We start from the raw sequence: 18,563 nt of genomic DNA, 5'->3' as shown, positions 1-18,563 counted from the left end.
TGTGCAACACACTGAACCATAATTTAGGTGTTTGAACAGTAGGGAGAGAGAAAAAGAGGTCTGAGGTTTTTACATCCAGAGAGCGAAGTGGCTCCAGTCCGAGTTCTAGGTTCCTGAATTGGTGGGTAGGATACTTGTAATGCTGAAGATTAAAATTTTTTAAAAAGTTGATTATTATGCACAAGTAGGGAGTACAATGATGTCGCTTAATGTAAGCTGGTTTCTACCTTCAGGGGTTTTATGAAAACTGATCTGGGTTATCAGAAAAAGATGTTAAAACAGAAAATGACCTTTCTGCCAGTGACTCGTGAATGCTTTCTGTGTTTGGTGCTCCACCTAACAAAGTGTCTGTTTTTGCCCTACCAAGCGCTAGCTTTGGGTGGTACAAGGGAAAAGATTAAATCGTGGCCTATTGTATTGAACCTTCACAACCTCAGCATTTTCAAAGCCTCAAGGTTCAGACATAAAATCTTGTCTGAAGCCATCTTACCTCAAAATGTTGCCCCTTGTGAGAAAGTGTCATAATAATACATCAAAATAATCACTGATGTAAGTTTTAAGAGAACAGAGACTTTTATTTCTTATAGTTTTAAAATTTGCTATTATTACTTGAAGGGATTTAGAAACAAGCTTAATAGTCCAAATAAACCTTGACTCTGTTGTTAGGAAAAGATGAGGCTGTGCAGGCATCATCATGAGAATGCATTTAGGTATGCAGTCGTCAAGTCATCTAAAATATACAGGAAAAGACGTGTGGTAAATTTTGTATTAACTGTTAATATTAAAATAGCTTGCCTTATTGAGATAGACTCTATATGTTACATAACTGTTGGGAACCTTTGTTGTGTTTCACTCCTTCGTCCTCTTAAAAACAGTGAACAGTATCAATTAATATAACCTGCAAAGAAGGGACATCCTAGAAGGCCTTCATTGTCAAAATAGCTTATTCACCTGTGTTATCACATTAAGCCAAGACGCTTATCTTGGTACAGTGTCTCATGTCCGTTTAGAGGAAGCATTTGAAGGCAGAGAGAGCTCTTCTGCCCGTTAGAAGGATGTCTGCTCCTAGCTGAGGTGCTACATGGCAGGTCTTACTATTATATTGGGTAGACAGGTGATGGGGAAGGAACTAAATGGAAAATTGCTATTATATCTGAATCGTACGTTTATATGTACTTTCTGTAAGTTTAAGACAAATCTGGAGTATCCATAAAATCCACATCACTATTTTAGTAAGTGACGATTTGACTAAGAGGAAGAATAGCTCTTTTTAAACTACCTAAGTGGCATGGCCTGTTATTGATACCTTACCTATCACTTCTTGTCCCTGCCTGCCTGGCGCAATGCCTGTCTGCCTGGCCTGGCGCAATGCCTGCCACATTGAAAGCAACAGTAAGTGGTCTTGAATAAACAAATAAATGATTCAGAGGCAATATGTCCTAGGTTTTCAGAAAGTAGCTTTTATATTTTTATTGCTGTAGAAACAAAAAGTAATTGTTACGAAAGATCTAGATTCTAGAGTCTAAGAAGGAAGAACAAGTTGAAGCTGAATTTGATTCTAGAGACCATAGCAGTTTATGAGTGGCAAGCTTTGCATAGCCTTGGTTGAGTGGGAAGTTGAAATTTCCTTATAGGCACTGGGAAAGATGGCGACTAGTGTGACTGACACACAAAACCAGCTTCCTTTCCTTTTCACAGACAAAGCAAATGGAAATACCAGCCCCCACCCCACCCCCAGCATTAATCACATCTCAGACTGCCCTGCCTTTTGAAGATTCTTTTTCTCTTGGAAGTTGCCATTTACAAGCAGATTTTCCAAATTTCTTCCATAAAACATTGGCCAAGGTTGGGACCAGAGTGTGGGGGTCGGGGGCTGGGAACTGGATCAGGTAGCAAATGGAATAGAAGAAACAAAGTGATTTACCCTGGTCCTGCTTCCACGTCTGCTCTCAGCTAGGGATGACCCTGAATATAAATTATTCTGTGCCCTTTGCTGAATGAACTGCAATTTAGGAGTAGTGCTTATCCTGGTATCCTTGGAAACTGGAGATAATGATTCTCATTACAGTTAGTTTCTATATTTAACAACGTGGATGTATGTGGCTCTCTAGGCACTTTTTCAGTTAGCATAATTTTTGCTTAGTGTTTGTATTTTATAAAAATAACCTCTCTTTTTGGAATATGTGTATATGTAAAATATATGGGATGTACATATATTGTGTGAGAGTCAAGTATTTTTGGTTAAGTCAGCTTCCTATTCTGCCAAAGAGAAGATCACAGAAGACAGTTATACCGCTAATCATTTGGACCACGTTTATCTCGTTTGTTGATTAACGAGGCTCTTCTATTCGTATTCCTCCCTCTCCATCCTTTCCTTCCCTTACCACTCCTTTTCCCTCTCCCTGTCCCTCCTGTCCCTCTGTCCACTCCTGGCTTCTTTTGTGTCTTAACTGTCTTTGCTCTCTTTAGATACTGGGATGGTTTTCATCAAGTAAGATAAACTCAAAGGTAACATTTGTAAGGGGAACTTTAGAATGCACTATGAGAGGGAGTGAGGGTGGTCTGCAGCCTCAGGCATGCTCCATTCAGTGAGCGCGCGACGTGGTTTAGGTATGTTTTACAGATCCCTTATGGCTCCTGCTGTGTTGACTTCGCTTGTTGAAGAAGGTTCACTGAAGTTTCCCCTTTGAAGTGCTAGCATTTAAACTGTTTTAACTATTTCATACCATTTTCGTTATTTCAAATTTAATGAAAAGTTTCGATAGTACAGGAAACTTCCACATACCCTTGTGTAACCAGTTCAGTTCCCATTTTTCTTAGTATGTTACTTTCCTGCTCCTTAGGCAGGTGCTATGGGACATTTATGATGTTGCACACTCATGTGGTTCTGAATTTGCTTATGGTTTTAGTTACATCATTTTAAACAATCATGAATTTTGAAAAGCTTAAAGGTCATCCAGGCTAACCACTCCTGTATTTTTTTTTTTCGACTCGGCTCACTGCAACCCACATCCCGGTTCACCCATTCTCTGCCTCACCCTCGATACTGGACTACAGGCCCCCCACCCCCCAGTAGAGACGGGGTTTCACTGTGGTCTCGATCTCCTGACCTCGTGATCCGCCCGCCTCGGCCTCCCAAAGTGCTGGGATTACAAGCGTGAGCCACCGCGCCCGGCCCTGTATTTTTAAATGAAAGAGTTAAACTAAATTTCAGAGTTACTACAAGTTCAATATTCTTCCTCCGAGTTACCTAGCGGAGTTGTCAACTATGACCTTAGCTGCTCTGATGCAGATGTCCAGATGTCTCCTTTTCCCAGCAAACCCCTCTGCAAATCTCTTAGCCCAGTGAAGTTATGCAGCATTTCTTTTTAACTGTATTATTGTTTACAAAGAGTTGACAGAGCTCTGAAAATAACCCAACAGTCTTTACACAATTTCAGAGTTTTAATGGGCTTTGTAGTTTGGGGCTATATAGTACATATTTTTGGCTTTGCAAGCCATGTGGTCTCTGTTCCAACCACTCAACTCTGCTATCCTTGAGAGCGGCCATAGAAGATACTTTAACAAATGGGCGTGGCTTTTATTCAACAAAAATATTTGGCTAACCTTGGCCCTTGGGCAATAGTTTGCTGCGCTTTGGAGTATGTTGGAAGTTAGACCACTAGAATCTTGAGGTTTTACTCGCAGTTTTGCTGTCTTTATTACTAAATATCCTTCAGCAATGATCGCAGCCTATTATATTCTACAGTGATTATGATACTTAGGGATCAGTTTGAGAGATACGCAGCCATGTTTTCATTCTTTTAAGCAAACAAGACAACAAACATCCCTAAGAACAAAATACATAAAGCCTCCTACTTGGATTCTGTGAAGTTGTGACCTACCATTCATTCAAGGCCACTGCAGGCTCAAGGATAGAGAGTGCTGGGGCTCTCAATTGTTTTCCACCAGGAAATGAATTTGAGCTACACAGAAGAAGAAATGTATTCTTGTTATTGGTATTTAAACTGTTGCTTTATATTATTAATATCTTGATATTCCTGATACTTAAACTATTACTTTAAAAACTGTGTAGGACAATAAAGCATTTTTTACAAAAAAGAACAGGCAGTAGATCTTGGGAATACAGATGTTCTATTAGGTTGATGCCAAAGTAATTGCAGTTTTTGCCATTACTTGGTTTTGCCAACTGTTTTAAATATTAAAATAGTTTTAAGTGGAATATAAGGCACATCCATAGAAAACTGGTGCATGCCAGACATTTAATGCCTAAATCACCTTAGAAATGATTACTTACTGGCCAGCACGGTGGCTCACCCTTGTAATCCCAGCCCTTTGGGAGGCTGACGTGGGAGGATCACTTGAGGTCAGGAGTTTGAGACCAGCCTAACCAACATAGTGAAACCCCGTCTCTACCAAAAAAATACAAATATTAGCCAGGTGTGGTGGTGCATGCCTGTAGTCTCAGCTGCTCGGGAGGCTAAGGCAGAAGAAATTGCCTGAACCGGGGAGGCAGAGGCTGCAGTGAGCCGAGATCACACCACTGCACTTCAGCTTGGGTGACAGAGCGAGACCCTGTCTCAAAAAGATAAAAAATTTAAAAAAGAAATTATTAGTTGTTGGCAATATGATTCAAAATATATTAATTCGGTGACTTTTCTTGATATTGTGGCATATTTTAAAGATTTGAATTTATGTGAATAGGGTGATAAAAACTCAACATTTCTTCAAATCAAAAATCCAAATGTATAAAATACGATATGTTCCAAACTCTTGATCTGTGCTGCCATTTTACCTTAATATAAATGGTCAAGTCGGGCAGGGGAGTAAGAGAAAAGACTCTGCTTAATGCTTTTTTGGTTCCCTTTAGTGTGTCAGAGACTTCCTTTTGATGTGCTGGACAGTGCAGCATTACTATTTGCTATTAAACCCTATTAGAGAGAAATATTTCAGGCAGTTAGCACAGTCTTAGCATGTACAAATGCGCAATGAATGTTGAATGAATTAATCTCGTGGTTTCTACTTAGTCTTATTCAATCGCATAATGCAAATAAGTGAGAGGACAGGATCTGGGGTCAAACCTCAGTTTAAACTGAGGCTTATTACAGAAAAGTTTGCTTGCAATTGCTTACTGAGAATGTCATTCACGCCATTAAATTGGTACTTGCAGGCATGTTTCCAGTAATTAAACAGAAGCTGATGGGATGGTTTCTTAAATCACAATAATTAATTGTCTCTAGAGAAGGTGTGTTTCCATGAGGTTAGAAAGAAGGCAGCTTCTTGAGGGCTTGAGTAGGGTTCATTCAAAAGCATTTACCTGCCAGGCATTTCCCGCCACGGAAATGATTTAGAAGATAACTTAATAGAGATCTTTTCCTAGTAGCCAAGAAAAAAAACAGCCTCTGGGAAAAAACCCAAAACCAAAGCTTTCTAGCTGGCTTGGGCATGAGGAGAGGAGTTGCCACCTTTCCGGATGCCATTTCCACAGCAGAGGGGTAGCAAAGCAGAAATGGAAAGCAAAACGTCTCACTCCTAGACATGCGAGTTGGCTGCCTGGCCAGTGGAAAAGGATAAAAAATGAGGCAGGAAAAAGAGCTTTTGGGGAGCATGTAAGTAGAAATGAATTTTAAGTCATGTTACAGATCTTACCACATATATTTAGTGGTTCACGTAGTCTCCGAGTAAAATTATAAACAGCAGTGTTTGCCTGTGCTATGAAGTAGGAGGTTGTTTTAGCTCCCTCGCTTCTTACCCAATGCTCAGGCCACTTTTACTCTGCCCAGGGTCTGTGACCTGGTGGGTGAAACTGGGCATGAATGCACCTCTCCGAATCCACGGCGAGCCTGGAGAGCTTAGCTTAGAAATGCACAGAAACCAAGGGCAGGTGGGTGAAGTGGAGCTGACGTTGCACCTGAGGAATGGCCTTTGGAAAGAGCTGCTGCCTGGCAGCCGGTCACCACAGAGCACTGGAACCACCACTGCTCCCACAACCTGGTGACAGCGGGTCCAGTGTTCCAGCCTGGGCAGTGGCCAGCTGGCAGGGCTGAGGTGGTTGCGCCCACATCTCAGGCTGCATGGTCCAGCGAGCTCAGGTGTGTGATCTTTTTTCGTTACCATGGTGAGAAGCGTGCTAGCGGGGAAAAAAGACAAATGTATCCCGTAGATGAGTATATATGGGGGCGAGGGGTTCTCCATGAAACGGTCGTCATTGATTTTTTTGTTCCATTTGTTTTTATGTTTTATCTTGATGGAGAATTTGTGATATTCCTTCTCAGAAAAATAGAACTATACTTACATTTCATAATTTATACTGCTGATTTATACCACTGCGTTTTGACAGTTGCATCACATCACCCAGCCTTCTCTTCTCCAGGAAGTGGTGTATTCATGGGTCCCCTGAGATTCCAGCACTGTTCATGATGAGTGTAGAAATTCTATCTTGTCTAACTTGCAGAATGACAGGTTAGAATATGGCATAGATTCTTAATGCTGTCTGTTGGGAAAACAATATTCCAAAGATGATTAGAAAGACAGTTTTAATATTATGTGGAATTCTGTTATTACATATTACCATTTAGAAATACTACAGAGAATTTATAATGAAAGCATAAAATAATTGAATGAGGTTTTTAATAGTCCATTAGAAAATTGTTGAAAATTTTTTCCTAATTCCTTTAAGGGAATTTTATTATAATTGTCTTGATTGTTGTTTCAATCAAATGACAAAAGTGAAAAGGGCGAAATTATCAAGGCAGGGGGTAGGAGGAGGCGGTGCTGGGTAGGATGCTCTGATTTCTTAAGAAGAATAGGATAGCTGTAAAGAAACCAGACGTGATTGCTTGAGAATTTTCCTTTCAAAATGATAATATCACACTTTATATCATTTATGTAGCGTTTTTCCTAATTTGACTTTTTATCTGGCTATGACTTTTAAATTCAGTTATAAATATTAGTTGCCTGAAGTGTTATAAAACCCATTTTTATTTGAGAGATACTTGTAAGCGAAAATATATGCTGCATTTGTCGTCTTAGCACTTCAGTCTAAAGTGCATACTTAATGGTAGTTCATTTTAGATATGTTATTGATTGGATTACATTTTAAAAATGCAAATGAATGAGTGCTTTTATAGATGGCTGGGTTTTATTTCTTTGCCAGTATTTCTTCTTGGTATCCTTAAATTTCTCCTCATGTGAAGTGTACAATTAAGCATTCCTGCCATACTTTAATTAGACCTTTTATTCACTAGCATTGCCACCCCAGAGGAACAGAGTGGTGCAGAGGAGTTCATCAGCAAAATATACACTAAACACTAAAAAAAAAGAAAACTTTTTCTCTAATTCTTTTAAAACCAAACATCCAAATAATAAGATAGTTTCTAGGTAGTTGTCTGTCTTCGTGATCATGTTGTAAAAGATATAATCTTTATAAAAGTAAGTTCATATAGTTTCAAAAATTTTATGTGATTATAATTCAGTGAAATTTGGGAAAGCAGAATGGCTTTGTCATGATTACCTATTTTTTCTACAGATAAAATTAAATTCTGTCTCTGTGTTTACTGCGAGTGGATTTTCATCATATTTGAAGAGTATATATGGAGTAAGGTGACTTAAAATTCAGACCGAACTGTGTCCCTCATCCCTTTGGATCCCATGAGTCCTCTCAAAGAGCTGAATCAAAGTATGGCTTTTCACCAGATTTGTAGGGATGTGAGGAATGGTGTGACTTGGAATTGTGTTTGTAATGTACATAGCATGTTGGAAGTATTTTAGTGGGAAAGACAGTCCACTCCAGAACAGCTGAGCTGGAGCTGTAATGAGAGACACCTGAGGCCAACTGCGAGCGTGAAAAAGATTTCAATTATGAGTCTCACACTGAAAGTCATAAGCTTGCTCCAAATTCCAGGGGCTAACTTGTGATCAAGTTTACTACTAAATGGGCAACTCCATGTGACCTGTTTTAGGAAGAAAGGCAGTCAGGGATTTATGTACTTAACTATGACTAGTGATTAGCCAGGGCATCTCCAGAGAGGTCAGTGAATGGGAAAAGATATAGGGCAGGGACCAGTTTGACTTAATCAAGGTCTTAATTATAGCATATTTTAATGAAATGCAACTTATTCCAGGGCTAATACCTACTGAAAATTAAGATATACAAAACAAAGAACTGTATGTTGTTCAAAGGAGGGAGAAGGGTAGTGATTCACCACAGCCTCCCATAAACTTGCCCTTTTACAAATCCAAGAACTGAAGGCATTTTAACCGTCCGTAATTCACTGGACACCCTTTTAATTTATTGTTCAAAAAATATCTATTGACAGATGTTGGAGCTTACATTTCTGATTGGGGGAAGGAAAATGAATAAAAAACATAAGTACATTAGACAATTTGTTAGAGGATCATCAGTGGCATGACACAAAGCAAAAAGTAGGGCAAGAAGGACTGAGAATGCCAGAGGAAGGTTTCGATTTTAAATACAGTAGCCAGAGAAGGAGAAGAACTCATGAAATTTAAGCAGAGGACTGAAGGAGCTGAAAGATTTAACCATGCGGATATTGTGGAGAAATGTATCTCAGGCCAGAGGAGTTTGATTTACAAGCACAGAGGCAGGGGTCAGCCCAGCATGTGTGAGGAAGAGCAGGGAGGTCATTTTGGCTGAAGTGTAGTGAGCAAGGGAAAGGGAAGTAGGTGACAGGGCAGAGATGTGGGGAGAAAGCAGAGATCATGGAGGGCCTCAGGCCACAGGCCACTGTGAGGACCTTGGTTTTACTTGGAGTGACTTGAGAATCCACTGCAGGTTGTTGAGTATAGAGGTGATGTGCTGCGACTTAGATTTGAAAAGATCTTTCTGGCCGCTGTGGACCTAGGCTACTGCATCAATCCAGGTGAGCGATGATGGTGTGTCAAACCATGGCGTGGGCATTGGAAATGGTGAGAGGTGGTCAGATTCTGGATGTATTTTTACAGTAGCGACAGTAGAACTTACTGACGGATTTGAGTTGTGTAATAAGGAAAGGAGTCAAAAAGGATGCCATTGTTTTTGACCCATACAACCGAAAGGATGTTCAATTGAGATGCAGAAGGCACCAGTTAGGTGGCGTGGAGGGTTGCATTAGATCTGGAATGGATATGCTGTCGTGAAATAGAGATGCTGAGTAAGCAGTTGCACACATGAAGTTGGCATTTGGGAGAGAGGTATAGAATGTGGGAATAAATTCGGGAGTCTTCAGCAATAAGTGGATTTAAAGACTTGGCACTGGATACATTTGTTCTACCACATGTGAGAATGTAAATGAGCAGAGAAATGGACCAAAGATGACCAACACTGAGAGTTCAGGAGATGAGTAGGAACCAGCGAAGAAGACTGAGAAGGAGTGCCCAGTGAAGGGGAGGAAAACTGAGAGAGAGTGGTGTCTTGAAGCCTGGGGAGGAAAGGGTATAAAGGAGGAGGGAGGAATCAACATTGCCACATGTACTGGCGCATCAAGTGGGGGAGGACTGAGAGTTTAACAATGTGCACATTGAACCCTTGTTTTGAACTTATTACTGACTCTGATGACTTTCAGTGTAATTTACAAGGTTACCAAAAAGAATCTCGTATACCAGTGTACGAGTTACTGGGATATCTGAATTAATTCAATCCAAATTAGAAAGGCTTTAGTCTTTCAGGCAAGCTTAATTTTTCTTATCTGAAAATAATCTACAGAAAATTTCATGAGCGGTAACCATGTCTGGTTTATGCACCCTTATAGCCCTGGTGTCTAACACAGAGGTTAACACGTAGTAACATTTGGGATATATGTTTCTCGGATGAATCAAAAGATGAGTGCCAGCTGAATTTGTTCAGTTTGAGCCCTCTGAGCAGGGTGGACATCTCAAGCAACAAAGAATGTTGAATCCTACATGAGGGGATTATGTATTTTGGCTTTTTACTGTTTGATCATCCAAATGTTTATAAACAATCTGGAGAGATATATGTATATATATATAGATATATACATAGATATATATATATATATATATATAGATAGATATATATATATTTTTTTTGAGACAGTCTCTCTCTGTAGCCAGGCTGAAGTGCAATGGCACAATATTGGCTTACTGCAACCTCCACCTCCCAAGTTCAAGTAATTCTCCCACCTCAGCCTCTCGAGTAGCTGGGATTACAGGCACCTGCCATCATGCCTGGCTAATTTTTCCATTTTTGTAGAGACAGGGTTTCACCATGTTGGCTAGGCTGGTCTTGAACTCCTGACCTCAGGTGATTTGGCCTCCCAAAGTGCTGGGATTATAGGCGTGGCCACCACGCCTGGCCACAAGCTGGTAATATTTTTATGGCTTCACATATAACAATAAAAAACCTTTTTTTCTTTCTGGACATTAAAATGTTATCTGTAATGAGAATTTAGATGATAAAGTTAATTATAGAACTCACTTGAAAATTTAAAAGATAAATTATCTTTATATGTGTAATTGAATAAGTAATATCCTCATGTATCTATATAAAAATAATAATTTAAAATGTAAAATTTTTGCCGCAGTATACTTATAAAATAATCACAAAAAAATAAGTGAAATGCATTTGCAGGAAACACTCCAACAGCATTGCCTAGAGATAACTGTAGTCCGTTTTACTAGTTTTCAGATAATTAACCCCCACCCGCCCTTAATATGCTAAAATTGTTACACTTTTTAGATTTAAAAAGACGTTCTAACATATCTTTCAATTTTCTTTTTCCTTGTCCCAGCCTTCTTAGAGTATACTGAATATAATTTAACTCTGATTTAAGGCAGTAAATACGAGATAGATACATGCATCAAGCTACTATCCAAGACCCTTGGAGTTTGAGGATTTTACATTCACTTTCATCTATTTCCTATTGACTGAAAAAGGTCAAGGAAGACCGGAATTTTGGCTCAGCATTCCTTTGAATCTCAAGCACTGAGAATCTGGGGAGACTCGTGAATGAGCCACTTAGCATGTGGAAATGCCTAGCTAGGCATACACAGCTCAACAAAGCTTTGTTTTTCTCTGCTTATCACTTCTGGGGTTACTTTTTTGAGATATTAAACAACAGTGAAAACTTTTCAGCATGGAAATGACCAGAGGTAAGAAAACTTTAGCTAATGTTGATTTTTAACTTAATTTGTGGTTTGAGAATAAGCCCTAGAACAGATTATTTTTTTATTTTTTATTGTAAAATATTGATAACATAAAAATTTTCCATTTTAACCATTTTTAAGTGTACAGATTAGTGTCATTAAGTACATTCAAAATGCTGTGCAATCATCACTACCTTCCATTTTCCAACTTTGTCATCTTCCCAAACTGCATCGCTGTGCGGTTAACACTAACCCTCATTCTTCCAGTTAACACTAACCCTCATTCTTCCCTTCCCGACCCCCTGGCAGCCACCATTCTACTTTCTGCCTCCATGAGTCCGAGTGTTCCAGGTAGCTCCTATGAGTGGAATCATATAATATTTGTCCTTTTGAGTCTGGTTTATTTCACTTATATAATATCTTCAAAGTTCACTCGTGTTGTAGCATGTGTCAGAATTTCATTTTTTCAAAGGCTTAATAATATTTCATGGTGTGTATATATCACATATTGTTTATTCATTAATGGAGGTTTGAGTTGTTTCTACCTTTTTGTGCATTATTGTGAATAATGCTGCTATGGACAGTATATAGAAATACCTGTTTGAGTCCCTGCTTTAAATTCTTTTGGTACATACCTAGGAGTGGAATTGGTCAGTCATATGGTAATTCTGTGTTTAATTTTTTGAGGACACCATACATTTTTTCTGCAGCAGGTGATTTTTGATGGAAGTGTCAACCAGAGAAGCCTATATGCCGTTGTAAACATGTCCAAATTTTTTTTTGTTTTGTTTTTTGAGACGGACTCTTGGTCTGTCCCCCAGGCTGGAGTGCAGTGGCGCAATCTCGGCTCACTGCAAGCTCCACCTGCCGGGTTCACGCCATTCTCCTGCCTCAGCCTCTCTGAGTAGCTGGGACTACAGGCGCCCGCCACCACGCCCGGCTAATTTTTTTTATATTTTTAGTGGAGACGGGGTTTCACCGTGGTCTCGATCTCCTGACCTCGTGATCCGCCCGCCTCGGCCTCCCAAAGTGCTGGGATTACAAGCGTGAGCCACCGCGCCCGGCCAACATGTCCAAATTTGAAGGTATCTAGAGGTATCCATGAGATGTATCAATGTCACTGCAGCAATTTTTTTTTTTACCATCTTGCCATTTCATGGTTCAGCAGAAAAGCTGATGGGCAGGGGATTGTGAAGAATCCCATTTTGCCCATATGGTGGCCTTTATTACTGGGTAGTGTGTTCCTTATGAGAGTGCTGGTCATCGGGCACACCCAGGACAGAAAACTCAAGAGCCTCTAGCTTACTGTATATAGGCAGGAATTTAACAACAGTTTTTAAGTAGCTAGAGTGTCCAGAGCACAGAAATGACAGATGGAAATTTAATCTCGAAAGAACATATTATCAGGTGGAAGTGGTACGCAAACTGGTAAACAGGAGCGGTTGGGGAGGAGGGGAAAATATCACCTGAATACATGTGAATGCATGGTGTTAATCATGAACTAGATTCTGATCCACAGCACAGGGACTGAACATGACTTATAAATGAAGAGCAAGGTTTTTGTTTTGCCCAAAGATCCAGAGTAAGTGAAATGATTTTAGTAAGAGAAAGCATAAATCCATACATAAAACTAGGGGAGAGATAGAGGCAGGAAACCTGAGATGCAGTTTACACATTGAGCAGAGGAAGAGACTCATTCCAAATATTGATGACTGGATTCTTCAATTCCTTGCATAATCTTTTTTAGAAGTTCTCACATTAATGAATACATGTATATAAACAGGTGGTACTTGTATAATATTACACTATTACAATATGTTGTGTCTTTAAGCAGTAGTCGTGGAAATCTTTCAACTGTGGGTGGCCAGATAATGACAATGTGAAATTTATTTTGGCTGTGACTGAATATACATACTGTTTCAGCTATTGCTGTCAGAGAGATTGGGCTAGTGCTGTAGGTGAATGCAGTGTTGCGCAAGAGTATGATTTGCTGCAAGTAAGAAGAGAAAGGCATTGTATAATTCCAGCTGGGATCAAAGAAAGATTTTGTATGTTTACTTTGTGAATATGTGACAGTGAAGTTACAGAAGAAAATGGTGCTTCTCAATGGCCCAATACTGAAGGGTGAGCTGGTGAATAGCTGGATACTCTAGAATGTTTTAATAGATATTGTGACCCAGTGCTGTCATGCAGCATTTACTGCTGGTGCTAATATTGGTTTAAATCTTTGAATTCATCTCTTCACGTGTGCCACTGTAAATTTTATTCCAATGAGCTCATAAACACAAAGGTCGGAATTACATCCTTATATAGTTTCTTTCTCTGGAGAGTTGTACTCATAATAAGAGTCAAATAATTTTATGAACCTAGAAATAATTGGATTAATTTTTAAATGTGTTGTGTGTGTGTGTACTCAGGTCGTATAGTACTCAACATATAGCTGCTAACCCTGCTAGATGGTTTTAGAATGTTGCCTGTTTCCTTGGAGATGCAGAAAAGATGCATTGGTTTTTCTGCTTAATATATCAAATAGCTAGTAACGTTTGGTCATGAAAAATAAGGAACTCTCAACATTGTCCTCTGTGATAATTCTGAGTATACCAGATAATAAGAAACTGATGTAAGGACATTAAAAAATACTCTACAAAAATTGTTTTGACTTGATCGTATATGTTTTTTAAGTGGTGAAATAACCAATGTACATGTGGGACTTTTTGCATGCTGCCAATAAATAAATACATCCACACATATATGAGAAAGTTGAGTGTTACATTGGGCAAAATAATCATTGACGCGCTTCCAATTCTAAAATTTTGGTTCTGACTAATAAGGGCAGTATTTCAGGACATAAATCCCTAGTTGACATTTCCCTTGGTCGTAAACAGCCATTGTGTGGAAAGCAGGCAGATCTGTGTTGAGGGTGTAGCATCCACCATAGACTTACATGGTTCTACGGAGTCAGTCATGGCCTCTCTGGTCTTTCCTCAAGAAGGGCATCTGGAATTGGAAAGGAAGGGGGTGGGGCTGAAAAGATTCAGTGATTATAGGAACTTGGAGTTGAGTTGTAGCCATGTGTAGAAAAGGAAGGACCCATACAACTCTATCTAAGCAGGAGAAGTAAACTTACACCTGCCCTCAAATCTGCGCAACTTGCTGGCACTGGGAGCCTATTCTATTTTAATTTGAGACAGGGATTATAGGATTCCATCGAGTAAGCTTTGAAATGAGGACACTAAGATCGGGGGCCAGCCCTGAGATCAGATTTCCTTATTTATCTACATTGCTTAGTGCAGTCAGTGATACAGAAATTGTCCTTCCCTTTGCCAAGATGAAAGTGGCAGTGAGTTTTTCAGGGCCGTCATTATGAGGTGATGTCTTTATTCCTTTTTCAGAACTGATAGATTTAAAGACCCACACATTCCTAATGATTTAAATACAAACATTCAGTGAATGTTTACCCAGCCTTCAATTAGATAAGTTAGATTGTACACCATCTGTTTCTGTCGAGTAGAGCTGCTTAGCTATTTAGAGCAATGATTTGGTCATCAAATTGCTACAGAAATGATGTTGAATTCCACCACATGGGACAACATGGATGAACCTGGAAGACATTGGGCTAAATGAGAAAAAGCCAGTCACAGAAGGACAGATACTGCATTCTTCAGCGTGTATGAGGTATCTAAAATAGTCAACTAAAAGAAACAGAGACCGTTTGGTGGTTACCAGGGGCTGGGGGGAGAAGGAGATGGGGGGTGGGCTGCAGTTCAGTAGGTATAAAGTTTCAGTTATGTTAGATGAATAAGTTCTGGAGATCGGCTCTACATCCTTGTGCCTATACTCAACAATACGGTGTTACGCACTTACAATTATTTCAGAGAGTAGATCTCAAGTCTTCTTAATGCAGTAAATTATAATAATAAAGAAATGATGTTGCTGTAGTGGATGAGAAGAGAAACACTTATAACCTGGAGACTTTTATAAATGTAAGGCTTAAGAACTACCAACCAGGACAGATCCATATTCTGTCTCTCTTAATGTCAGTGTCTACATGTGAGAAATGTGTTTTAGGAGTGTGCCTGTGTAGTACAAACCGGAGTAACTATCATTCCTCCTTTCTTCTGCTGAGGATGGAGGTCACGAAGCCTGTCCCATCTCTTACTCTTTCTAGTATCACCATTTTACTGTTGCTCTAGGAACCCAGAGCCCCGTTCCTCCCCAAGTTCTTAAAGTGGGATGGTTAGGAAAGTCCATATTCAGGTACTGCCCTGAAATATGGCCAAATATTTGAATTTTTTGTATCCAAAGTTTGTAAAATTATCTGTTTGCAGAGGTTTTAAGTTGGTTGGTGGAGCAAGGGTGACAAGAAGAGGACATTTTAAACCCTACTTTCTAGAGTGACCCAGATCGGAAGTAACAGGGAGTGGCAAGAGTATCAAGCACAGACCATGAACTGAGAGCAAGCAAGGAAGAGAACGGCTGCCTAGGACAAAGCAGCCCAGTGGCTGCGACGCATCCGATGTCACAGATCCTGGGAGGCCACACAGAATCCTTGCATGAGTTTTGGGGCCAGACAGGACATATGTAGATCCCATCATGACTTGGATGACGTTAGAAGTTATATCTCTGTGAGAATGTCTTCTCAGCATTTGAAATGATAATAATACCAACCTCACAGATTGTTGTAACGTTTAAATGAGATCAACATTCAAAGAATTGAGCACAAGGCCGGGTGTGGTGGCTCATGCCTGTCATGCGAGCACTTTGGGAGGCTGAAGCAGGAGAATCATTTGAGCCCAGAAGTTCAAGAATAGCCTGGACAACAAAGGGAGACCCTATCGCTACAAAATAAAATAAAATAAAATTATAAATTAGCAGGGCATGGTGGCATGCACCTGTGGTCCCAGCTACTCAGGAGGCTGAGGCAGAAAGATTGATTAAATCTGGGTGGTCGAGGCAGCATGAGCTGTGATTGCACCACTGCATTCCAGCTTGGGAGACAGAGCAAGACCCTGTCTTAAAAAAAAAAAAAAAAAAGAAAAGAAAAGAAAAAGAATTGAGCACAAATTCCTGGCATAGAGAGCATTCAACCAATGCTCCCGTAAAGCTGCAGTCTGATTTTGGAGGATGCTGCAAGCTATATTCTGTGCCCCCAGAATTCTTAGGTGAAAGTCCTGAACTCCAGGACTTCAGAATTTATTTGGAGAAAGGGTCTTTAAAGAAATAATTAAGTTAAAACGAAGTCATCAGAGTAATCCCTTATCCAACGTGACTTGCCGTCCTTAAAAGAAGAAATTTGGATACAGAGAGGCATCGAGGGAAAATGATGTGAACATACAGAGAGTAGGTGGTCATTGCAAGCAAAGGAGAGACACGTAGGAAGAGACCAACCCTGCCGACACCTCAATTTGTGCTCAATTCTTTTTCTTCTTCTTTTTTTTTTTTTTTTTAACACGGTCTTGCTCTGTCTCCCAAGCTGGATTGCAGTGGCTAATCACAGCTCATGCTGCCTCGACCACCCAGATTTAATCAGTCTTTCTGCCTCAGCCTGCTGAGTAGCTGGGGCCACAGGTGCATGCCACCATGCCCTGCTAATTTATAATTTAAAAAAATTTTCTTTATCTCCATCTTCTAAAGTCCAGAAATGTGAGAACATAGATTTCTATTTAAGGCACATAGTCTGTGATACTTTGTTATGACAGTTGTAGCAAATACAGGCATTTTCACTGACGACTTGGAATGCGATGAACACCTGATCTCATAGCCGAGCAGGTAAGGGAGGAAAATCAGGGCAGCCTTGGGTCTACTGTGCTGGAAGGGAGATATGTTTGGATGTTGCACTCAGTAGGCTTCCCTTAACACACAATCACTAGTTTTTGTTACATTGTTAATAGTGTTATGCAGAAGCTTTTGATGGCTGATCTAGAGGCCAAACCACAGAAAGCAAATCTTTTGGGTCATAACCTGCCCTTAAGAGACTTCCCATATCTTGGTTTTTATGACTTAACTTAGTATTATTCATGTTTGTGTTTGGCATTGTGCTATTCTTTTTTTTTTTTTTTTTTTTTTTTTGACATAGTCTGGCTCTGTTGCCCAGGCTGGAGTGCAGTGGCACTATCTCAGCTCACTGCAGCCTCCGCCTCCTGGCCTCAAGGGATCCTCCCACCTCAGCCTCCTGACCAGCTGGCACCACAGGGGTACGCCACCACACCCAGCTAATTGTGGAGTTTTTTGTTTGTTTGTTTGTTTTGGTGAAGACAGAGTTTCACCATGTTGCCGAGGCTGGTCTCAAACTCCTGGGCTCAAGTGATGCAACTGCCTTAGCTTCCCAAAGTGCTGAGATTACGGCTGTGAGCCACCACACCCAGCCACATTGTGCTATTCTTCAGGAAAAGGTTGCCAGTAATTTCTGGGCCATTTTCCATGGTTCTTTGATAATTTCTAGCACATGGTTTAGCTCAGTATAGCTATTTAGATATGTGTTCTGAGGTAGAGGCTGGGGAAATCATCACACTCCATAGGGCATTGGCGCAGGACCAATGCATGCCAGGCCCTGTTAGAATCTGGACAGGGCGTAGTGGGTTGCAAGTGTGGGTGGGGTTGACAGGAAAGGAGCTCTGGGAGAGGTAGGGCAAAAGTTTTAAAATTTACTGGTTTAGTTTTTTTCTCATTCTACTAATTCACCCACATTGTAATTTATTTGCATTTTTCTGCTTATTCACGCTTAAAAGGACTTCCAACAGTTTATTCCTAACAACTTGCCATTTCACGCTGCAGAAAATTTTAGCATTAGTACGTGCTAATTATTCACTATGTACTTCTTCCCCTAGATTGTTAATAAACCGTTAGCACTAAACTTTAGGAAAGTCCTACTCTTAACATGTCACAGTTTGGTGATGAATTTATCCTCCATATTTGATGAACAGACCTTAATAATGCGCCAAATTCTATTCTAGGTGCTTTTACCTTCTAGTTTAATTCTCAAAAGAGCTTGGTGAGATAAACATTGAGATAATGTTCAGAGAGTCTAAATAACTTGTTCAAGGTAAAACATCAGACAGGATTTAAACCTCAGTGAGAGTCATGGAAAAGACACAAATAAATGAAAATACAGGTTGCGTGAGATGCTAAGAGACAAATAATGTATTGCCGTAGTGATTGCAGGGTCTAACTAGACAGGAAAAGCTGGTATTTAAACTGCAACCTGAAGGATGATAAAGAAGGAGCCAGGCGTGGAGTCAGGTGTGGAGCTTTTCAGACTGGGCAAAGACACTAAGGTTTGGTGTGTTTTTGAAACAGGAGCTCAGTGTGGCTGCAGCTTAGTGAGCAAAGGGACTAGTGACCAGAAATGGTCTTGGAGGACAGGGAGGAAGTGCCAGATCATGCTTGACCACTGAGGCTGAAGTAAAGAGATTGGAGTTTATTTTACTGTAAATTGAGTGCAAAGCCTTGGGAGGGTTCTT

General features: G+C 40.1%; 1 protein-coding gene across 1 annotated transcript in view; it reads left to right on the top strand.

Annotated features, from left to right (window-relative positions):
- Positions 1–18,563, top strand: part of ZDHHC2 (zinc finger DHHC-type palmitoyltransferase 2) — a 71,433-nt gene that overhangs the window by 960 nt on the left and 51,910 nt on the right. The window lies entirely within an intron of this gene.

The sequence above is a fragment of the Hylobates moloch genome, unplaced genomic scaffold, assembly GCF_009828535.3.
Source record: "Hylobates moloch isolate HMO894 unplaced genomic scaffold, HMol_V3 SCAFFOLD_8, whole genome shotgun sequence".
Taxonomy (NCBI): Eukaryota; Metazoa; Chordata; class Mammalia; order Primates; family Hylobatidae; genus Hylobates; species Hylobates moloch.
Note: the sequence above shows the minus strand (reverse complement) of the source record. Positions and strands in the feature narration are given on the sequence as shown.